The sequence below is a fragment of the Brachypodium distachyon genome, chromosome 3 (genome assembly GCF_000005505.3).
Source record: "Brachypodium distachyon strain Bd21 chromosome 3, Brachypodium_distachyon_v3.0, whole genome shotgun sequence".
NCBI lineage: Eukaryota > Viridiplantae > Streptophyta > Magnoliopsida > Poales > Poaceae > Brachypodium > Brachypodium distachyon.
This window is the reverse complement of record NC_016133.3, coordinates 59,091,370-59,106,843: the sequence shown is the minus strand read 5'-3', so window position 1 is coordinate 59,106,843 and position 15,474 is coordinate 59,091,370. Positions and strand designations below refer to the sequence as shown.

General features: G+C 44.4%; 1 pseudogene; it reads right to left on the bottom strand.

Annotated features, from left to right (window-relative positions):
• Positions 1–9,234: 9,234 nt before the first annotated feature.
• Positions 9,235–12,258, bottom strand: LOC100839620 (annotated as a pseudogene).
• Between the last annotated feature and the right edge of the window lie 3,216 nt (positions 12,259–15,474).

Here is a 15,474-nt window from a genome sequence, read left to right as displayed (position 1 = left end):
CCCAGGTAAAACCGCTCCTCAATTCTGCAGATCGATCGATCTCTTGCTCTCCCAGCCGGCCGGTTGGTTCTTATCGTATGCAGATCCATCCTTAATTGATCAAGGTACGTACGCATCCTTAATTGATTTAAATTCGCCCAATTCTATGTTTCAAGATGAACCACCTTTTTCTGGATTTTCTTTATGAGAATCTACTCCTAGCTAAAACATGCACGAGAGTATGTACTAGTGCTTGGTAGATCTGTTTCTCTGTGAATTATTCGCGTGTAGATCTAAGCTAGGCTGTATTTTTTTTGGTCGGTACCTTTCTATTTCGTAAAGTTAGTCGTCCAAATAACCAAGTTTTTATTCATCTTTCTTGACTTATTTGAGGGATTTTGCGTTGTTTCCTCCATGTAGAGAGATCGATGGACTTTCTATATATACCCAATTAATTAAGAGTGTTTCCATTCTTAATATACCAGGGACGGCCAGGTAGTGCATAAATCATGCTTCACCGTGTGTTAGATATGTGGATTTCTTTCCCTCAAGTGTAATGGTAGCGCAAACAAAAAAACATTTATGGAAATTATTAAAAAGTTGGTATCTTGAGCCTTGAAATTCCTACTAATTTAATTTAGGAAATTATTTGAACTCCGTGGTACTAGCCGGAATGAATGATAGAACAAATTTATGGTTCATTAGTTAGATCTTATTATTTGTGAATCTTTCTAGATGTTTATGAAATGTTTCTATACATGTTTTTCGAAGAATACAAAATATTTCTAGATTTTATTTTTCAATGAGAAGATGGTGAAAACCGAAATAAGAAGTCGCCACTAACTACTGCCGGAGATCCTAAACTTAACACCGAAAAAGAAATATTTCTAGCTAGATTTTACTTGTACACACGAGATTGAGTACCGAGTTTTGTTATGTTTCGTAGAAGAAATTAATATTGCTGTCCTGCATCACTTAAGCATCAATTTTATACGGTAACAACCATTACTTGACGCCCTGCATGTATATTCGAACTCCGGAACGGAGGGTTTGACATGCATGGGTTAACAATTTCCTGTCGATGGATTATATGCATATAAGTCGATTCTCCTATTCCTTCTCTTTGACATGTATCCACGCATGCTCTGTGAATTGCTTCCTGTTGTTATGAAAGTAAAATTCCCCATTAGTATATATGAAGTGGAACATATGCAAATATTAGATTCCACACGGCTGTTTTTTGCGCTTTATCTTACATTGTCCCATATATATGTATCCGTCGAAATATAAGTGGGTGCCCTCTTTTCCGCCGTCAGTTTGAGTTTTTGGATGAACTGGTGTTCACGAGAGTTTCCAAAATCTCATGAGGGGAGCAAGGTGAGAAAAGATTGGTGCTGCTGCCCATGCCTCTTGGTTCAACTGTATATATATCTTGAGCTTGAAGAAACTAAAGATGCATATGGATGGCGTGCGGGCAGAGAGGTTGGAGCAGTAGAATGGCAGCATGCAGATCGAATCGATCGACCGGAAGCTTGCTTTTTTTTTTGTTGACGTCTCGTGGGGATCGATCCATCCATGCAATCGGTGTCCGGCCGGTACGGTGGTGGGTGCCGACCTGACCTGTCGCGTCCACAGCCAGCATTTCTGCATCTTTTGTTGCATCTGCCAGCCACACCATATATACTGACCGTATAGTAGTACGTAGTTCTGAGAAAAGCTAGCAACAAAACTTAGGCACAAGAATATATACATATATACTAAGTACTCCTTCCGAGTGCAAAACCACGACAAGTATTTAGGAACGGAAAGAGTATGTTATAACTTTCTCTATGTTGTGTACCCGTGCGGACGTTTTGTTTTTTAGAATCACGTGTAACTTTACTTAAACTCGACAGCCATTAAAGATAATAACATTTTTTTTAGGAAAAAAGATAATAATATTTGGATCCCATGATACTAATAACATTTGGATCCCATGAACAAAATCGAGTGTCACTAACTTTGTAATATAATAACTTCGTAGTACATTTAGCTAGCATAGCAGTACATCATGTACAACCTAGCTAGATACTGGAACGATGGACATCGCTACAACTACTGGCTTCTATATGTGGAAATCTGAAGCGGGCATGCAGCTAGCAGAGTGAGAAATCCCAATAATTGCGACAGTGGTGTTGCCTAATTGGGAAACCGCCCGCACTGTGCATTGGGCGGCAAGCTACACAAGCTAGCTCTAAGCTAAGCTAGGCTATAGGCATCACTCACTCGTGTACTGTCGAGCATGATGAAAAAGAGATCAGAGGTACGTCGTCCGGCCTCCATCACTCACTTCCATGTCTCCATATCATGTCCACTGATATCGCTACGTACTATACTCCTACTAGCCAAGTAGCCACTAGTACATGTAGAATTTGCTGGCAGATGCAGCTAGCTGGAAGTGACACAAGCTAAGCTCTGCGTCTGCTGTAAGCTTTGCTTTCACTGTCGAGAGCTGTGAATTTCATGCCAGCCCGGCCGTCACTGCAGCAATGATATGCACGAGAGAATTTCTTCACTGTTTTCATGCATGCTCTAGTGGCATGTTTTCTATGTACTGTCAAAGCTAGCTTTAGATTCAGCTCTGGATATCCTCGATCGATCTGCCTTGTTAATGAACACTATATATATATGATCATTGTTGGTTCTGACAGAAGTAGTGAGTTTCAAGATTGTTTCTAGATCGATCAATTGCCCGGTTATAATCATCAGCACTGTCGCTTTTGTTTTGTTTAATTGTGTGTCAGTCAGTTCTTCTGCCTCTCTATGCACAGCAAAGGTATATATGTATACATACTTGGTGCAGTGCGCAAGCAATGCACAGTGTCGTCTATATATACTCCTGTGTATGATGCATGCATATATATGCTGTAGATAAAGCTAGCTAGCAACTTGTGCGCACGCTTTACTAGGAGAGAGAATTCCATATTTGCCATTGAGAATTTGTCCGTATGTCCAATCACTGAGAATTTTCCTGTTCCAAATATGCCACTCAAATTTTGCATGGGGTACAAATATGCCACTACCGTTAGTTGACCGTTAAGTAAAAGATGAAAGACAACTTTGCCCCTATGTAATATGTTGATGTTCCGTTTACAACAAATTACACATTTTAGAAACTTAGCTTTTCAAGGTTTTTAGGATGCCCATAATATCATTTCGAAGTAAGTTTCAGCAATAATGATTTTAGCATGAAAATTTGTAAAATTTCAATAGCAATTCCTTTGATTTTAATTAACATCACAAAATTCATAATAGATTCAGCAAATTAATATACTAAAACTCATCATAATTTGTGGAGAGAGAGAGAGAGGGAGAAGAGACCGAGAGGGTATTTTAGTTTTCTTGTTTCTTTTTGTTTTTCTGACTAGTGGACTAGGGGTATTTCGGTCAATATGAAATTGACTTAACGGTCAACTAGCGGTCAACTAACAGTAGTGGCATATTTGTACCCCATGTAAAATTTGAGTGACATATTTGGAACAGGTAAATTCTCAGTGACATTTGGGCATATGGACAAATTCTCAGTGGCAAATATGGAATTCTCTCTTGTACGTACGTACATTTCTACATAGCTGTAGTAATACATAAAGCCATCGATCAATTATTACGCCTGAAGCCTCTTCGAATTAATTTCTATTTTTTTTACAGCTGTGATGATCCGTGTCACATATAAGTAATCGGCATGCAGTTACTTTGGCTGAACCCTAGGGAAAAAAGAGAGGTGAATTTTCGTGATGATGATGCCTGTTGTGTCTTGAGACCTGACAATGATTTGTGAGCCTGCAATTGATCAGTAAATTAAATTAGGTGTTGATTTGGATTTGATGGAGACTGCATGCGTATATGCAGGTGTGGGGAAGGATAGATAGAGATTGAGCACTGGCCGGATCAGCTTTTTTGGTGCAGGGTTGCTTTCTTTCTTTCACTCAATCAGCAGTGCAGTGCAGTTGGTGCCTGCCGGGCTTGGAAAAGGGATTTTGAAAAGATTTGCAGCAAAAGTGAAAGCAGCTGGGAATGTCTATGTATATATCAATCGATCATCATCCGGCAAGGCAAGGGAAGGATTAAAGATCGATCTCATCATGATCAATCGATCATCATCTTGGTTATTCGATTACTCTTTGTTACTTACTTAATTACTGGGACTGACTCCAGCTTCGACCATAAAGCAAAGCAAGACAAAGGCAAAAAAGCGAAAAGGAAGCAGCTAGCAGCTGGGAGTAGCTTTAGTTAATTTGGCATGCATGCGTTGTCACTTTTTTTTGTGTTTTGTCTGTTTGCTGCTGCATGCAGTTCGATCGATCTGTCTGTCTGTCATCGTGGGCCGACCGATCGCGATGCATCGTCGTCGACCGTACCCAACCTTGGGAACTTTCATCTCATTGTTCCTATTTTAATTTTTCCGGTACTAACTACTCGCTCGGTTTCATAATTATTGTCGAAATATTATATGTATTTAGATATTTTTTAGAAATATATATATCCATGTTTGGTCAAGTTTGAGACAAAAATTATGAGACGGAGAGAGTAGTAGGTTAATTGACGTAAAATAGATAGGTATTACGAATCTTTGGGAGAGGCAGAATATGAAGGAAGCCAAAAGTGTCGAGATCGATCTGTATACATCCATCCATCCGATCCGATGGATCCAATGACCGAGCCATTGCTCCTGTGATTTACTTTTATTCTTTTACACATGAAAAAAAAAATCCGCTCTTTTTCTTGAACAAATTCTTCTATCGTTTAAACAGAGAAACCCTTTTTTTTTCTTGTTCTAGAAGTAGAAGGACAATGTTTTTTTTTATAATTTTGCTATATCTAAATCACCTAATTTTTAGTTAAACATAAGTCGATTCCTTGACCATTGTATATGGTCTGCGTAGCATGGAAGGAGAGAGTGGAATAACAACCAGGTTTTAATCCAACTTAAAAATGACGCCTAAGATATACTCACACATTTTTTTGTATCATAACATTTCTAGAAGTACAATCGAAGCGGGTTCATGTACTGTATGGGGCCCGAAACTAGTGAATTACCACCGGCCCATCTACGTTATTGGGCCCGAAGCAGAAGCAGCAGCCTTGTATTGCATACCTGGGCCTTAAATCCATCCCCAATTTCCTCTCCAAAAAAATAATTCCATCCCCAATTCTTACAGCTTTGCTCTGCTTCCTTCCTTTCTTCCATGGCGTCCTCCGCTCTGCTCCGCGCCGCCGCCGCCGCCCTCCGCCGCCGCGCCAGGACCGCCCCTCTCCCGCTCGTCACACCGCTCACCCACACTCCATCCTCCTCCCCCGATCCCACTCGCTTTCCCAACCCCGACGCCCGGCGCCATCTCATCACCCTAAGCCGCCGAGGATGTCCGCACCCGCCGTCCACCGCCTCCGCGGCCGCTTCCTCCTACCACTACCCCGCCAAGGTTCTTCTCCTCCCCACCACCTTCCCTCACCCGCTCTCGACCTCCTCCCAGTCCACGGACAAGGACAACAAGGAGGACAACCTCCCGCCTCCTCCTCCGCCGCCGGTGTCGTGGGTGGAGAGGTTGCTCCCCGCGGCGGCGCACCCGTACGCGATGCTCGCCCGCATCGACAAGCCCATCGGTACATGGCTACTCGCCTGGCCCTGCATGTGGTACTACCGCTTTTACTTCTCTCCCAACATCACCTTCTAGTTCTCTCCCCACGATCGCGTACAGATAGGGTCGAATGCTCGGCCTGGGTCGACTCACTGGAGACCAGAGAGCTCAGCTGTTCCTTAAAATTTCCGAGTCCATGCTCAACCTTGGGGTTTAGGAAGAAAAGAACACACATGTTTATTAGCACCAGAAGCAACTCTTCTTACCCTGTTATATACTACAGAGTACTAACTCACCGAGAAGCAAAATCCTATAAATCCTTGATGGCTTTCATGGGTAATTTAGCTTGCTCATGCTACTCTTTGATGGTTTGCTACGGCTACATGGGCTGATGATCTTCTTCTTACCTTTGTTCCTTGCTATACGTTCCCCTCTGCTGTGCACACATGTTGGTACGCTTGTCCGATGTTATGCTGATAGCACATTGTACTGCTGCTTCGTAGGTCAATCACAATAGCAGCAATGCCGGGGGAGCTCCCTGACTTGAAAATGCTGGCACTCTTTGGATGTGGAGCTGTCCTCCTCAGGGGGGCTGGTTGCACAGTGAACGATCTTCTTGACCGCGACATTGATAACAAGGTCAATTTGTTTCTTCTGTAACTTCTTCTGGTAGAAGACAATGCCTTCAACTTTGCGTGTCGGCGAAAAGTGCCTTTAGATTGTTGTGTTAATAGAAAAAAAGGATCAGCTGCAATTTGAGGTATATTATATGCTTATCTTATGAACCAAGAATGTAGCGGATTTAAGTTTTCAATGTCATGACCTTACTGTTAGTTCCTAGGACAAAAAATGTATAGAGTAAAACTACAGAGCATTCACTGACATGTTCCTCATGTAGGTTGAGCGCACCAAAAGCAGGCCTTTTGCATCAGGTGCTCTAACCCCTTCTCAAGGAGTGTGCTTCCTCGGAGCTCAGCTACTACTGGGATTAGGCATTCTTCTCCAACTGAACAACTATAGGTAAACTATAGACTCTGCTCCTTGCTTGTGTGAAATGCAGTTTACTTGTTTTAGATGCATTTAGACTATCTTTATGTCACTTTCCGTGTACTGTGTGTTCAGTAAAACAGATTCTGGATGATTTATGGAGTCCTTGTTAACACTGTTTCTTGAGGGTAGGATTTTTGTTATCCCATATTCGCAATCATATCTCTTACAATGTCACACGATGCTTACTATTGTTGGCATAATCCGAATCTTGTTTACTTAACAAAGTCAAAGTATTTGGAGATACAGCACCATCGGCTTGTTTGACAATTGCTAGGAAGCTTCAACCCTCCATTCCCTCCCAAAAGTTCATGGCAACCAAACAAGCTGCAGAGTTGTGGAATTAAAAAAAACTTTTCAACTCAAATACGTGTCTATCCATCCATTTTGAATTATTCATTTCCGCATACTCCAAAGGGCTAACAGATTATCAGATGCATTTTGGTTATCTAGTTGTCGTAATATTCACCTCTAAATTTGTCTTATTTTCTATGTAGCCGTGTCCTTGGGGCATCTTCTCTTCTTTTGGTTTTTTCTTACCCCCTGATGAAGAGGTTCACATTTTGGGTATGTACATGGTTGTACTAGCATAATCTTGGTTACCGAGAATGATCACTTAATTTACACCCGATGCATTTCTCAGCCTCAGGCATATCTTGGCTTGACCTTCAACTGGGGAGCTCTGTTAGGATGGGCTGCTATCAAAGAGAGCTTAGATCCTGCAGTCATCGTTCCATTGTATACTGCTGGTATATGCTGGACATTGGTATATGATACCATATATGCACACCAGGTATTTTAGTAATGGCGTTCTTGTGTATCTAACCTGAGCAAAACCATCTTATCAGATTGCTGTGATTTATTATAATCTAATTCTAATACATGTCAGGACAAAGAAGATGACCTCAAAGTAGGAGTTAAGTCCACAGCATTAAGGTTTGGAGAATCGACCAAGCAATGGATTAGCGCCTTCGGTGCTGCATCCATTGGTAGCTTAGCACTCAGTGGCTACAATGCTGAACTTGGTTGGTGCTCATTATCAGAATGTCATTTTCTATGGAGAGTATACTGTTGCAACATGATATTGACTGTGCACTTTAACCATGTTCGACAGCATGGGCCTACTTCCCTTTTCTGACAGCTGCAGCTGCACAATTGGCATGGCAGATATCAACTGTTGACTTGTCCGACCGTGCAGATTGCAATAGGAAGTATGTTTCTTTACATTGAATCTTCGTTCTTCATGGAGATTTAGAAAAAGGACGTTTTAATTACACAGCTATGAAGTGCTTAAACTAAAATTTTGAATTCTTATTCTGCAGATTTGTGTCAAATAAGTGGTTTGGAGCTTTGGTGTTCAGTGGAATTTTATGTGGGCGGCTTGCATCATGATAGATAAATCAAGCATCATGATGTGCCGCTATAATCTTTTCTGTAGGATTTTGATAGTTTTGACAGAACCAGTACAGTTTTGTGATCAAGGGCAGAAGGAGAAACCGACTGTTTTAATCTTGTGATGTACGAAATGCAGGGTACTACAGAATGAACATCTGTAAGTTGTATTTTCTTGTAAGCTTTTTTGGGTTCTTTTTTCTCTACTCAAGTGCAGTTTTGTTGTTGTAGCAGGTTATCTCCTGGGCATTTCATGACTGTTGTGCATTCCCCTACCAATGATTAAACGCGGAAACAAGGAAAATGCATTGTTGTAGAACACATAATTCTACATTTATGTGATTATTTTGATATATGCCCTGCCCTCCATGACAAGACCAGCGATACTCAAGAAGCAAGAAAACACTGAATATTTTTTAAGGCTGTAGGTTGTCAGTCTTCCATTCCATTCATTCATGTTATTTATCATCGTGATCTTGAACCTGTCAGTCATGGTTCAGTTGTACATTTGCCATTTGACAGACTAGTGAGATAGTTGTTTAGTTCACTTGTTCTATGAAGATTGACATTGTACTATCAGATTAGGCAAAACTGTTTTAACTCTTGTATAGTTGACATGTTAACCGAATCATTTTTTTTATCGAATAGTATCAACTGCTAAAACTTTTATGTCTGTCATGCTAGTCGGGGGCAAAGTGTTTTAGCCGAATTAACTGCCTTTCCAAGTAGTGCACGCGCTAGTTAACCAAAAAGGTAATTAGTATGCCCTCTACTAATTTTGTCTGGTGGCCGTCACTGATTGATGGAAATGAAAGTAATTAATTTAAAAGGAGGGTTAGATGTTGCCGTGAGCTCATTAGTAGAGTTGGTCTCTTGTTTCTGACCATGTAGTACAATGTATGTTGTTGTGGGCATTTGTCTCCATTGCCTTTGCGTCCATGTACAATGTACTTTGCAACTGATGTGGTAGCGGATGTAACATGCATACGAATCCTGTATTAAGGAGAACACCGGCCTTCCCGGCGGAGGAAACGAGAAACCCCCTTCCGCCCCCTTCTCGCCTACACAGACACAAGCATTGGTTGGACTCCTCCTTTTTACCTTTATATGACAACAACGTTTCAGACCATCCACATCCCTGCTACAGCCTGCGCTTGAGACGTACAACTTGTTTGGTGATGAGGTTCAAATGTCCTTAGACTGAGAGGAACGCCATACGCATCAGTGTTTAGGATTCATGGGTTCGGTTAAATAAACATTACTACAAGAGTATCGTGGCATATATAATAGCCAACATCCAAGAAACCAAACTAACGGTCTAATACAAGCTTGCATTCACAGCCCCTGTGTCATTTACCTAAACTTAGCATACAGAATCTCATTATGAAGAAAGTATGCTATTCCTTCATCTTTGTCATCCTCAAGGCTGTAACTGCAGTAGATCCAATCATATTCCACATGATCCGCCCAGTAACTCACCTGATGGCTGTGACTGATGATTTCATCGTTGCTGTACCAATCTAAATATAATTCATCTCCGCACAACACTATCTCCTCGAATTCACTTCCACAGAAACTCTTACTTGCTGGGTGCACAATCCTGCTCCCATGGCATTCGCAGTAAAAGCAACGCACTTGCTCTGTCATTCAAAAGTCAAAACATTTGTTATCCATCAACATACAAGTCACATATAACAGAGAGAACTATATATACGCATTTTGATGGAAAATATAAATCGCAAGGAAGTAACATCATATCCCATCAGTTTTTCTATAGATGGCGTTTTAGTTTTTTTTTCCTCTATTCCGGTTAATATGGCGTCTATCTCTTTTTATCCCTTCGCGTGCCCGCAAGTAATTAATCAGCCCCACTATACCCCATCGATCCCGCTGAGCTCAGCTTTTTCATTGTCCAGCAGCCTTGCATGCAAAGTGAGACGTGATTTTCCATTGTCTAGCAGCTATGCCTATATGCATGCGGAACGACGCGAGGGGATGTTGCCCAATGCATGCCGTAACACATGCGAAATCACGATTTATACCAGCTCCTAAGCATTTAAGTCGTAGAGGGGGTAAAATCACTCCAAAAAAAAGATCCAGATTTTTCCCTTGGTATGCGAACGGAGGGAGTACATACCAGTACGTGGAGGTGGTACATTCACAGGGCAGCACAAGCCCACCTTGGTACCGTGAAATTCAGCAAAGAATAGCGTCGGAGGTCCACCTGCAGATGGGGTAGCAAGGAAGTTGACGTGGGAGCAACGGTACATGAAAGTGGAAGGCTTGTCCTTGTACACGGGGCCATCAACACGCTCATTGACACCGCAAATGAAGTGCAGCTTGTATTTGGATACCTTGAACCGTGAGGACAAGAAAAGTTAGCAAATGTTGATGCATTGAGGGCAAGTCTATTTAAGAGAGAAGAAACCAACCTCATCACTGCAAATAGAAGAAGCCACATCATCAAAAGCCATTTGGTCAAGTGCAGTTTTTACCATTTCTACGACTCTGTGATGTTGTGTCCAGAAGTTGTTTACAATCCTATCAATCATAGGATAGTCCCACTTGTTCAACATGGTTGGTTCCCCCCTCGGTTGCTGTTCTTGTACTTGGCAGGAATAGACCAAGCATGTTTGCAGCATGTCAGTGTCCTCACGGGAGAGCATGCCGCCGGGCATGAGGATGTCCGACGCCATCGACAACAACGGTTGGTTAGCTGGTCCGAGAAGAGAGGCTTGGAGATGAGGCACCGGGTGCTGCGCAGCAATAGCCGCAGCGGTGTAGGCTTCTTGGACAGTGGCAGATCCAATACCAGCAGCATTCTTTCCACAATCCAGGAGGTTATTGCAATCCGCCTGCAGCAGCAGCTGTATTGCTTGATCCGCGTCGAGGGCCCAGCGGTTGCACATGAAGGAGACGAGGCCGTAAAAGGATCGGACCGCAATCCGCAGCAGTCATCTGGTGCTGATGGCCTCAATCTCAACAGCTTTGGTCAGAGGGAAGGCGGCGCTGTACCAGATGGTGTTGAGGATGATGTTGGAGACAGGGTCCAAGGGGCCGTAGCAGTGCCCGGCCTGGAGCATGCTGTGGTGGTAGCGCGAGAGCAGCTTGTCCTTGGGTAGCCTGGCAAGTGCCTGCAGGTAGTATCCATGGATGGTGGTGAGAAGCATGCGCCTCATTGTGGACCGCTCAGGGTACACCTGCACCTTGTTCTCGATGAAGGGGTCTGGACTGAGCTTGGCGAGGCGACAAGAGGCAAGGTCCCAGGACATCTCCAGGCTGAAAACTGACGGCCGAGGACCCTGGAGCAGAATGGATTGCATGTGACTGAAAATATTTTCATCGAAGGTGGCATAAGGGCCTGATAGCAAGGTGGCGACTTTGTTGAGAAGAGGTGAGATTGACTTGCATCCTGCAGCGAACTGGAGCGGATCGGGGTGCTGGGCGGCGGCGGCGGCGCATCTGAGCGCCGATTCGACGGTGGCGCCGGAGGTGAACCCGAAGCTCGGCTCCATCCCGCGGTGCTTGATGATGAGGCGGGCAGCGACGAGGGCATCCAACTCGGCCTTATTGAGATACCACAGGGCCTTGGCTTGGGTGAGGGAGAGGAAGAGCCTCGTGAGGAAGGCGACAAGGCCCATGAGCGAGCGCATGTTCATGTCGCCGATCAGATCTTGTGTTCGTCGCTGAGGAAGACGCCGAGGACGATGTTGGAGACGGGATCTAGGAGGCCGAAGCAGAAGCCGTTGTCGAAGACCCTCCGGTGCTTCACCTGCTGGTAGTAGCTCTCAATCTTGGCAAGGAGCTCCGGTAGGAGCGCGCCTGTCTTATCCTCCACTGCATCGTTCTGGAGATGGTCGTCCTCGAGGCCCAGGGTGTCGGGCCCATAGATCCTTGGTCTCCGGCTGCTGCTTCCGATGCGAAAGGTTCTCCGTATGCTGCTGCTGATTCTACTGATTCTGTTGCTACCGGAGCTCTTGTTGCGGCGGACCAAAGCTTCAGACATTTTTTCCGATGGAGGAGATTTGGGGGGAGATGTTTTCCGATGGGTGATTTGGATTTGGAGGAGATCGGGTGGTCAAGTGGCCGTGGTTCTGAACCCTAGCCGGCAAGGGATCCGCCGGGCCGGCAAGAGCCACCCCCCCTCCCCGGTTGGGACGCGATTGGGACCGGACTTGGGGATTGAGGAGACGAAGACGCGGACACAATTGCCGAGTATAGCACGGGCGAGCTGGGCCTGAGGAAAGCCCACTACTGCATATGGCCCAGATAAGAAAAAAAAACTAATAGTTGTGTTTTTTTTAGGGGAAGTAAACATTTCATTCATTCAAGGACTGGTTACAATCATTACATAAGACAATTGTGATAATAAAACCCGGCTTTTCCCTAGCCAAACAACAGTTGGATTGTCACTCCGAGCAACCAAAATTATTGCAAAGGGAAGGAGAAGACACAAGACTAATAAGCTACTGGTTCAAGAGATGGATGGCTAGCTAATTTTGATTGACGGTTGATGCAGCTACTAGGCCTTAAGTCACACCAACCGTTCCTTTGCATCCTCAACGACGCTTAATTTCTCCGAATGTGTCAGGGCTCAAGTGCGGGTCATCATGGATAGGCCGTTTGATATGGGTGATGTTGAAAAATTAAGCAATAGTAAAATTAAGCTTGTGTATACGTACTAGATCCTCCGCCTCCCCCTGACGAACTAGATGCTCCTGGATCCATGGAAAACGTGTTGACAAGATGTTTAGAAAATTGTTGGGAGTGCGATGTACTAGGGAGAATGGATGTGTGCGCGCCATTTTATAACCGAGGGTGTCCAGCTAAAACTCGACACGTAGCCAACCGCGGAGTAGCACGTGAGTTCGCTTCAGAATAATAATGAATGTACTACTTTTTTTTTTGACAAAACAGCCGCAGAGGACGAGAGGGGGGCAGGGTTGAGAGAATCAACCCGGTGAGTTTACAAAACACGGAAAACAAAGGACGAGAGGGGGGCAGGGTTTAGATACAAAAGATAGAAAAGAACGCCCACAACCTAAGGGACGTCGGCGTCACCGGAGACGAGCTCACCAAGCCCAGCACCGGCAAGGTCCGAAAGAGCAGCCTCAGCCTTGATGAGGAGCAGAACAGCCAGTGGAGGAAGAAGCTTGAACTGGAAGGTGCGCCGGTTTCTCTCCTTCCAAATCTCCCACAACGAAAGCAGGAGAAGGGAAGCAATGCATTTTCTGCCCGGCTTACCAAGGGGTTTCGCCGCCTCCACCCGACCGAGCCACCAGCACAGGACAGAGTCAAAGTCCGGCCAAGACGCGGGGTTGAGAAGATTCTGCCCGGCCCAGCCTGCGATCAAACTCCAAACCTCCCTCGAGAAAGGGCAATCAAGAAGGAGATGAGGGGCCGTCTCCTCCACGACATGATAGAAGGGGCACCATTTGTCGTTGGGGATACCCCGGAGCTGGAGGGAGGTGGGGATTCTGCCGCGAGCGAGGAGCCATCCAAAAAACTGACATTTCTCCGGAGCCCAAACACACCAGATTAGAGGATTGAAAGGCAAGCGTTGCAACCCCTGATATTGTGCAAGATAAGCACTCTTGGCAGTGTAGCAACTAGATGGGGTGAGGTTCCAGGTGATGCTATCATCGCCCTCAATTAAGGCCGAAGCGTTGTCAATTCGATAGAAGAGGTGGACGAACTGTTGAATGTTACCATGTGTGATACCATGAGCAATGTCGTTGATCCATTTGAAACGCCACCGGGCGTCGCGAACCGAACGGCGCTTGCGACGAGCAATCAGAAAGAGGTCGGGCGCCAAGTCCTTAGGGCGCATACCGTCAAGCCAAGCATCATGCCAGAAATCGGTGAGCCGGCCATCACGCACAGTGATGGTAGTGGCAGCCGCGAAAAGACAACTATCCAAGTCATTGAGGGGAGGGGGGATCAGCGACCAAGGCTTCTCCGGCGTGGTCCATTTGAGCCATTCCCAGCGAAGGCGAAGAGCTCTGCCAAATTTGTCTAAGTCCAGAACGCCAAGCCCCCAGAAGCATTTCGGAAAGCATTCCCAGCGATGGATCAATGAATGTACTACTTTCGAGCTACCCTTGTAACTTGTTCATCATCATATCATGTACTCCGTATTTGTAGAATGTCATCTTTAGTCCTTTCAGTTGGTAAAAAAAACAGTTTCCACAACCTCATGGTAAAATTCATGACAGTCTACCTTAAAGTATCCACAGACAAGTGCAGTGAAATTAATTGACTTTTTCCGGATAGATAGTCATAGAGCTGGATCTCTACTCTTTCAGAGCCATAACTTGATCACACAGCTCCCTGATGTTTAATAGGTCAACATCATTAACTTCTCTACTATGCGCCTCCATTAGCTCCGCTTCCACTTCTTCTGTTAGTATCTAATATAATCAAAACATAAAACTTAAAATAACCACCTTTAGGTACATGAAAATCAGGATGGATAGTCAAAATGTGGATATCCATGGATATACAGCCCATGGATCGCGGATATGGAGCGGGTTTTTGATCCATGGATATCCACGAATGGATACCCGCCAACTCGTGGAGCGGGTACGGATATCACATTTGATCCATGGCTATCCATGGATACCCGGTATTTATTAAAATAAATAAATTATTGACATGTGGGTTCATTAGTTAGCTACATTGAGTCATATAAATAGTCTTCTTCCCACTCAACCCTACCCTAACAACCCGACCCCGATATGTCCTCGACTCCTGATTCCCCCATCGATCCCCTCCCAATTCCTGATATGTTGTTGTTGCTCCTGTTTATGATGTATATTGCATGGATATGAATAATCCATGGATACCCGGATACCCGGTGGATATGGATGTGGATATGGTTTTGCATCCACGGATACTTTCGTGGATGGATAGTTGATTTGGCGATGGATATGGATTTGGTCGACCCGTCCAGACCCACCCCATTGCCATCCTGACATGAGAACCACAATTTTGGACACGTGCCTCAGACAAGTCAAGGTTAACAGGATTGCCCATCATCTTCACGGCTTCCGCGTAAGGCTTAGTTCGGTTCTACCTGTCTCGGTGTGGATCAACAGGAATTGATGGAATTTTAGTTCAATTTCCGTAAAATCCCTCTCAATCCTTGCAGGGTTTGGTGCAACCGAAAAGGGCCTAATGGATATTTATCTGAACGACTTATGGGACTCTCATTGCATAAGTACTAAGCACCTTGTCAAGATAATCCAGCAATCCAATGGCCTGAATGATCATAGTGTCAACCTACAGAAATGAGCACATTCATAAAATCACTTGCACATATGGAGAAAACTGAAGAAAAGATACCAACAGAAAAGCATAACCACAACACTTGCTAGACAATAACAGAGCAGTTTGTAACATTCAGTACTGAAGCACAACAATGGCCTGAGTAAGCATCACT